This window comes from Gossypium hirsutum, chromosome D03 (genome assembly GCF_007990345.1).
Source record: "Gossypium hirsutum isolate 1008001.06 chromosome D03, Gossypium_hirsutum_v2.1, whole genome shotgun sequence".
In the NCBI taxonomy this organism is placed as follows: Eukaryota; Viridiplantae; Streptophyta; class Magnoliopsida; order Malvales; family Malvaceae; genus Gossypium; species Gossypium hirsutum.
The window spans coordinates 36,169,785-36,178,601 of record NC_053439.1 but is presented as its reverse complement, the minus strand read 5'-3'; positions in this window follow the sequence as shown (position 1 = coordinate 36,178,601).

The following is an 8,817-nucleotide window of genomic DNA, read 5'->3' as shown; positions in this document are numbered from 1 at the left end:
TCAATTCTCGATCTAAACAATAATTTAGTTCAATTTACCAATTTCAACCCTCTTATTTCATCCTATTATACTCATGAATCAGTTCAATTTCATTTTTAATGCCTAAAAAGTTTTGCATTTTATTCAATTTAGTTTCTAAAACCGAATTTGTCATAACTTTCAAATTTTGAGCTTCGATTTTGAAACCAAACTCAAATACATCCTTCTATAACCCTCTCTTATCTATAATCATAGGAATTTTACATCAATTTCAAAATTTATACACTTTAGTCTCTATGTTAAAAAACTAGCAATTAAACTTTACAAACTAGTTTCTTTTTTCACTCCTAAGCTTAAAATATAACAATTTAGTACCATTTTCTTCAATAATTCAACAACGAAAATCTTTAGAAACTTCAAAAGTTTTAAAAGTTGGTATATGACTTGGTAAATCAAGCTCTCAGGACTTCAAAAACATAAAAATTACAAGAAAATGACTTGAAATCTTACCAAATTGAGGGACCAAAAGTTGAAATGCTCAAAACCTATTCTTTTCCTTTTGTTTCGGTGGAGAAGACAAGTGGGGAAATAAAAATGGCTTGGTTTCTTTTAATCTATTTACTTTTATAATTAGATTAACTATTAATTAATCAAAATTAGCCTAATCAAATATAATTAACTAAACTTAATTATAATTAATATAGTTAATGGATGAAAAATAATTCCCACCACCGTTTGGGACATTTCCAATTGGTCCTCCTATTATTTAAAAATTCATAGCAATTAACTTTTATAACTTTTACAATTTAGTCCTTATACCTTAATTAACTATCCATTTGATAAAATTAAGGGGAAAAACTTTAATTAATCTTTATACTAATCTCGTAAATGGGGTTCCAAAGCTGTCGTTTCTAACACCACTGAAAAACGGGTTATTACATTTTTAATTAAAACTATATAGCGATTTGACTTTTACAATTTAGACCCTAAGTTTTAGTTAAATATTTTATCAGTTAAATTACTTACTGAACTTAATTATATTTTCATATTAACTCTATAAATGTTCGTATTTTTATTTATGTATTTGATTTACAGAAATGAGGTTTCGAAACAGTATTTTTGATGTCACTGAAAATCAAGTCATTACAAATATATCAAGCGTAGAAGTCATTATATAACCCCATAACAAAATAGGAGAAACTACTAAAAAGTACAACATCAAGCACCAAATAAAATATTAGTCTTTTTCTTTACCAAAACCAAATATTTGTCAGTGGCTGCCCCGATCCGAATCCCATGCCCATCACGCTCATAAGAAACGCTTGAAAATATCCTCGTTCCATGGGTTCTCGAAACTCCCAAGAAGAATGAAGAACACTTATGATAACCAAGGGTGAAGCCATAAATTTTTTTAAGGGGGACCGAAATTAAATTATAATTTTTACGATATTAAAAATGTAATTCCACCATTTTAATAGTCTATATCTTTATAAATTTTAAAAGACTAAATTAAATATTTATCACTTTTAGGAAGGGCTAAAGTATAATTTTACCTTTACTAGTTAAAAATTTTAAAAGGACCTAAATAAAAAATTTTCCATTTAAGAAGGTGGGTCCCCTGCCACCACCCTAGCTACGCCGTTGATATTTTATTTATTAGATTTTAGTATCTTAGTCTAGCTTTTAGGTTTTTTTTTTTTTAGATTATATTTGCTTTATATATTATTAGCGTTAATTAGGATTCAATTTTTTTTGAACAATAAATGAAAATTATGAAGCATTTCATGCAAGAAAGAGATTTTTCTATTCCAATTGGTCTTATCTTCGCTGGAGCATGCATCTTATGTGAAATTTTTGGCAACTGCTCTAGTGGAAACTATTGTCTGGTAGAGCAGCAAGATTGTAAGGCTATTTTTAGGGTTACGAAATTTAAATTTTTTTTTCTACAGAAAAAGTTTAAAAACACCAAACGGGGAGTGTGGAAAGCAAAGAGCACTTGTCAAAACTTACAAGCATCAAGAATTGATGTTAAACAATAAAAAGAAGTTATTCCTTTTCTTCTTTTCCTCTTTGTTTTTATTTCTATGAACAATTCTTATTTTTCTTTAGATATGCTTTTCAAATTTTTCCTTTTTTAGGATGACAATGGTTCTACATTTAATTAATTGATTATTTATTCATTACTATTTTTTATTGGTAATAGCTAAATGATTTTATGTTTTAGGTCTAGAATGAATAATTCATGTTCTAAATTAAATGAGTCAAGTTTTTATTCATAAATTGGATAGAAATATATTTGATTGCCTTGAGTAGTCAAAATTGGGGTTTCTTTTTCTTCAATTTGATTTAAGTTATTGGCTGTGAATATAGCTCAATAATTAGAAAAAGATTTGTTATCTAATTGCTTGAAAGAGAATTACGGGAATTTTAGTACCCATGTTAGTAATAAACTCTATTAGGATAAACTATGTGGAGATTAATGTAGCCGGTTCCGCAATGATTCTGGTTGCATCAGTCAGTGTGCACCGTTTCAGTAATAAATTGGAACAACCATTTCTCTTTTCTACACCTCTGTGAATTATGGTCTATACCGATTGCACCAGCTTGTTGTGGTCAATTTCAATTGCACTTGTCGGAATATTGCGCACCGATCGGTTCATGAATAATGTTAAAAACGAGATAAAAAATATTATATTTTGACTAACTTTAATTTTTTTATTAACCAAATTTAGAATTTAAACAGTAAATTTTAACCAACAACTTTAAAATTTAAAGTAGAAAAGTAATAAACAACAAAAATAAAATAAAATAATTTATATAACAAACAAACTAAAAAAGAAAAAGACAATTTCTAAAAGCTTTTACGAACACAACTTTATATGTATATTTTTATTAAATTTTCATTTTGTAAATTTAGTATGGGATGATTTTATTGTAGATTTTTTTAAAAATAATGTTGTGAATAATTTTATTGTTTAATATGAGGGGTGTTTTCTTTCATTGTTTACTTTAGATTTGTTAAATTATGAAATTTTATTTGTAAAGCTTATTGATGAGTATTTTATATAATCAATTAATATTTTTATATTTGAAATTATTTATTCTAATTCATTTGATAAATTTAAATATTTTATATATTAAATACTTTTTAAAAAAAATCAATAAATCTAAAATGATATACTAAAACAACCTGATGTATGTATCAATTCTAATAAAAAAAATAGTGTACACACTCATACGATACTAACTACCATGATAGAGATAGAACCATTAGCGAATGTCTAGAATGAGATTGTAGTATTAGATTTTTGTTATTGATGGATTATTCATTTGAATTTGATTTATTAGATTTTAGTTTTAAAAATTATATTGTCGATTTCTTTATATCGATTATAGGTTAATAGTTAATGATTAGCATTACAATTAGTAGTAACTCTTCATGTGAGTGATTTTTTATACTACTTAATTAACAAGTATTTTAACGAGTATTTTATTAAAAAAAATCATTTCCAATAGTATTTACGGAAATGGGCCATTTAAAATATTATTTATCGGAATGGGCTAAAAAACACAAAACACTTCCACATAGGTGCGTTTTAAAAGGAAATTACAGAAAAAAGGCTCTCTCAAGAAAGCGCTTTTGTTGACATGCGCTTCCTCAAGGGAGCTTTTTTGCCCGTATTTTTTTAGGATTTTTTGGAATATTTGTATGTTAGGGTTTTAGAATTTAGGGTTTTTGAAAACCCTTCAAACCTTAAACTCTAATTTATTTTTAAAAAACCCTAAGAGGGCGTTTGGTTCAGTGTATTACCTAATACAATACAGGCCGAATACGCGCGTATTACATGACGCCTCTAATCCGGCGTTTGGTTTGCTGTAATAGGCATTACGGGCGTAAACCAATCCCGACCTAATCCCCTTTTTTGCTGCTTTTGTAATCCCTTCCCAAATCCCTGTAATACCTATTACGTCCGCCTTCCGTCCCCTGCTCTCTGTTTTACCCTCCCTCCTTACCCGACCCTCTCCTATTCTGTCCTCAAAATTTCTCCTTCCATCTCCCACCGTTTTTGTTTATTATTCTGTCCTCATCGTTTCTTCAGTCTCTGTCTCCTCCCATTTCCTCCCAACCCTATCTGCAACTCTCTACTGTTCTTCAATATTTTCACAAAATTGGAAATACCTGATAGCTGAATCCATTGAAAAAAGAGTGAAGCGTTTTTCGGGTCATCACCTCTAATCCAAGATCGGGTGAGTTTTAATTCTGACCCAAATTAATCTGCCAATTCTTTTGTTCGACAATCTTTTATCAAATATTTTTGCATGGTTATGAATCTTTAGTCTTCAGTAGTTTCTGTTGAAATTGCTATTTTATTTTATGAAATTGTTGCTGATTTCATTGGAATTATTGTATAATTGCACTTGTGGCTTTTTATTCTTCAGTAGTTTAATGCTGATTTCATGGTTATGAATCTTTTACTCTTCTGTAGTTTTAGTTAACGAAAGTTTTTCTGGGTTTAATATCCCTTGCTTTCTGATGGTGATTTCATATAAATTATGTGCGGTGTAATTTATAAATCCTGATTTATTCAAAGAGCAACATCAAAAAGTTTAAAGCATATACTTCTTTCAGTAAATCATATTTCCATTTTCGTATGAAAAATTTTGCATTCATGAGTTGAGTTTCTATTTTCCTCATTGCAGCCAAAGATGGCACATTATTCCGTGCAATATTTTTATGTTTTGTTAAAGTTCCAGTAATTCAGTAATATGATTTAGAGAGAGTAGATATCTTGTTTATATTTGTCAAATTCACAAACACTCTGCAAGCAGATATGTGAAAACTGGTGAAGTCCATGAAAATCAAATTTATGCTTTTGTTGTATTAGTGAAAATTCTGTGTGGTTTTCTTTGTTGTTTAATTGTTTATGGTGCGTTGTTTTTTTTTAATTTCTTGTATATCAGTTTAATATTATGGTTAATAGTTTCTGGTTGTGGTAAGGTTGTAAAAACGTTATTAATTTACTCTGTAAGTGATTATACATTTTAGTGTCAGCCTTTGTCATTTACTTGGTTTTGAACTGCTCTTTTGATTTTGTTCTTAAATTTTTGGAAGCTTACTTTGTTCGATGCTAAGCTTTGTCTTAACTATGAACCTCTAGAATCTAGATAATTGCATGCTATTGCTCATGCTATGAACTAGAAATTTTTGGTCATGTTTGATGATTGCATATCTAAAGCAAATGATGTTTCTCCTACATTCTTCAGCCAAATCATTGGCTAAATTAGCTTATCAATTGTTGTTGTCTACTTTTGAAATTAGGTTTGATGGATAAATTATGAGCATCAAATCACTTTTGAAGTTAGTTTGAATCTTTTTGCTCGGTTGATGATACATATGCCTGCATTGTGTTGTTTGCTAATGGGGATGAATGTGGGGGAATTAGAGGCCAGTGGTTTGTTATGTATTAACTGAGTGCAACTTACTACATGTAGGATGTTAGGCACTGAATTTACTTAATATGGTTGGTTTTATGGTTGTGCCATGACTGCTTCCAGCATTCTTGAAAAACAAAAGAAAAATTATTATCTAGTCTTCTCATATTGTAATGAAAAGAGGACACTTGCTGGTTCGGCCTTTTATTAGGAAGAAAAGGGAGGTGAGAACTAATTACAAATAATGAGGGAAATGAGGAGGCAGTTCAGTGTAGGTTATTGAACTTGGAATTGGGTTTAATGGTTTGTCGCCTGGTATCATACAGAACAAAGAAAATCCAGTGAATCCTTTGAAAGCTATGCAATTGGATTTAATAGTTTCATAGTTCCCTCTTTTTGTGTTCCTGCTTATCAGTATCTGCTATAAGCCTATAACCAGTGGCTAAATGTTTTATTTTTCTTATGTTTTTGCAGTAAGAGAGAGGTTAATAAGAAAGTTCTCAAAGTTCCTGGAATAGAGCAGAAGGTAAGACTACTCTAGAAAGTTAACGGTCCATTTAAGTACTTAAAAGGTGATTGTTGCATAATTGTAAGTATTGATGATTGGTAGGCAAGGGGATTTAATAAACTATCTAGATACTGTTTTGATCGATATCATATTTAAAATATGGCTCATGGATGATGATTGGTGTATGGTTGTTCTGTGCTTTGATATACTATATTTAGCTATAGCATAAATATTTTCCCCAAAAAAAAAGGTTGATCCGAGCACTTTTCTCATTACAGGTAACATTTTTCCAACACTTCCACATCGCAGTCGTCCCAGATTTGAGCATTACAGGTTAGTATTGATGTAGCAGGTTCTGTTGTTTCCCAAATGAATATGGTTTTGTTTGTATGTTTGTAATGCTCATTAAAGCTTTTGTTTGTATGGTTATGGTTATTGTTGCATGACCATTGTTCTTTTTGAATTTATCAGCCAAGTTATATGTTTTTACTATTAGGTAACATTTTTTTAAAGAGCATTATGCCTACAAATAATGGGCTTCAAATCACAATTATTTGTACATGTAAATACAATACTGTTAATAATAAATTTGTACATGTAAATGAGATAAAAGTTATATATTTTTTATGAAATTATATTACCATTTAAAATGTTATTATCTAGTTTTAAAACTTCAATTTCATTATTAAACTAAATCTTCATTCTTCATTTTATTTATTTTGAAATTAGAAAACCTTAACTAAACTAATCATCAATAAAAAAAAATTTCAATGATCAAACTTTGAACATGCTTTAAGTAACTAATTAATATATTTATACGATATCATTTTAGGTCAATTAATTTGGGTGATTTTAATTAACTAATCAATATATTTAAATGTCCAAATTATAATGAGTTTAGTTATAATCTAACAAATACCAACCTTCAAATTTTACCTCAATTAATTTTACCTCAATTATACATAATATATTAAAATTTAATATAAGTTTTTGAAGAAATTAAATGCTCATGGATTATAATTAACCTTTTATGCACGCAATACATGTTATTTAAAATAAATGTTAATTGATTCAAACATTATTTTTCCCCTATAATGAAAATAATGTTATCTTAATTATAAAAATGGATAAATGGACTGAAATTTATTATTGTCTAATTCTATCTTAGATTTTAAGTCAATTACATTATACATAAAATATTCCTCATTCATAATATGATTTCCCTATAATACATAAATTATAATTGTGAAAGTGTAAGGAAGTTTTTAAAATTAACGTATATATAATATGATAAATAAAATTATACAAATTTTACTTAAAAAGTCAAATTTGGCTGTTAAATTAATAAATTCTATAGAATTCTGAAATTTTAATAATAATAATTTTTTGATGAAAAAATGCTAAACATGTATTTTAAACTTGATACTAGAAAGATAAGTAACAATTCTTGTAAAAAATAAGTCCTCTTCAAAGTTATATATATTTTTACAAAATGAAATTACCATTTAAAATGTTATAAAAGTTATAAAACATCAATTTCATTATTAAACCAAATCCTCATTCTTCATTTTACTTATTTTGAAATAAGAAAACCTTAATTAAACTAATCATCAGTAATTAAATATACTCTTTCATTATTATTTGGGTGATTGATAAAGAAATGAAATTAAAGTTGCAACGATATCATTTAGTAGATAATTTTTGCTTCGTGTGTTCTAAATTTGTGCTGTTTATTTTTATTTGATAATGTGTAATTGCAACTTCAATTCTTTGATAGTGTGTTCTAATTTTAAAATGTTGCAGTAATGGCTCGTCTGCCTTTAATTGCACAAAGTGTGAGGCGTAAAAGAATTAGTATTGCTGTGACAATATGGTTGGAAATCTGTAGAATCGCGATTTGGTTCTTATTTAGAATGGGTGCCAGCCTTAGCCTACATAGACCAAGGATTAGGTCCTATACCGTAGATTTTTATGCAAAACGGGATTATGTGAATAGGCTTGTATATGCTAGTGACGAGACCTGTATTGAACAAGTTAGGATGAATAGAGCTGCCTTTTAAATTATGTGAGATGTTAGAATCGATAGGGGGATTGAAGTCGACAAGGTTCATGCTTGTTGACGAGCAAGTAGCAATGTTTTTACATATCATCTCCCATCATCTGAAAAATCGAGTTATCAAGCATCACTTTAGAAGGTCCGGGGAAACTGTTAGCAGAGCATTTCATAGTGTTTTAAATGCTGTCATACGCTTGCAAGATGTGTTATTTAAAAACCCGGAGCCAATTACAGCCGATTCTTCTGACACAAGGTGGAAATGGTTTAAGGTATAGGACTAAGTTTTATATATAGCTTCAACAACATTTACTTGATTTAGATTTAAATTAGTATTCTAACTCAAGGTTTTATATTATGTGATATAGAATTGCTTAGGTGCTCTTGATGGAACCCACATCAAGATTAGGGTTCCAACAGTTGATAAACCTAGATATCGGACGCGAAAAGGTGACATAGCAACAAATATGCTAGGTGTTTGTACACCTGAGATGCAATTTGTTTATGTTCTTCCTGGTTGGGAAGGTTCAGTTGCTGATGGACGGGTTCTTCGAGATGCCATTAGTAGAAGACATGGATTAAAAGTTCCTCATGGTAAAGTGTATAGTTAGAGGACTTTGATTTATTCATTAAGATCACACTTTGTGTGCTGAATTAATCATTTTTAATATGAAACTTATTTTATAGGTTGTTATTATCTAGTTGATGCTGGATACACAAATTGTGAGGGATTTCTTGCACCATTTAGAGGACAACGATATCATTTGAACGAGTGGCGTCAGGGTTATCAGCCAAGTTCTCCGCAAGAGTTTTTTAATATGAAACATGCCTCAGCACGTAATGT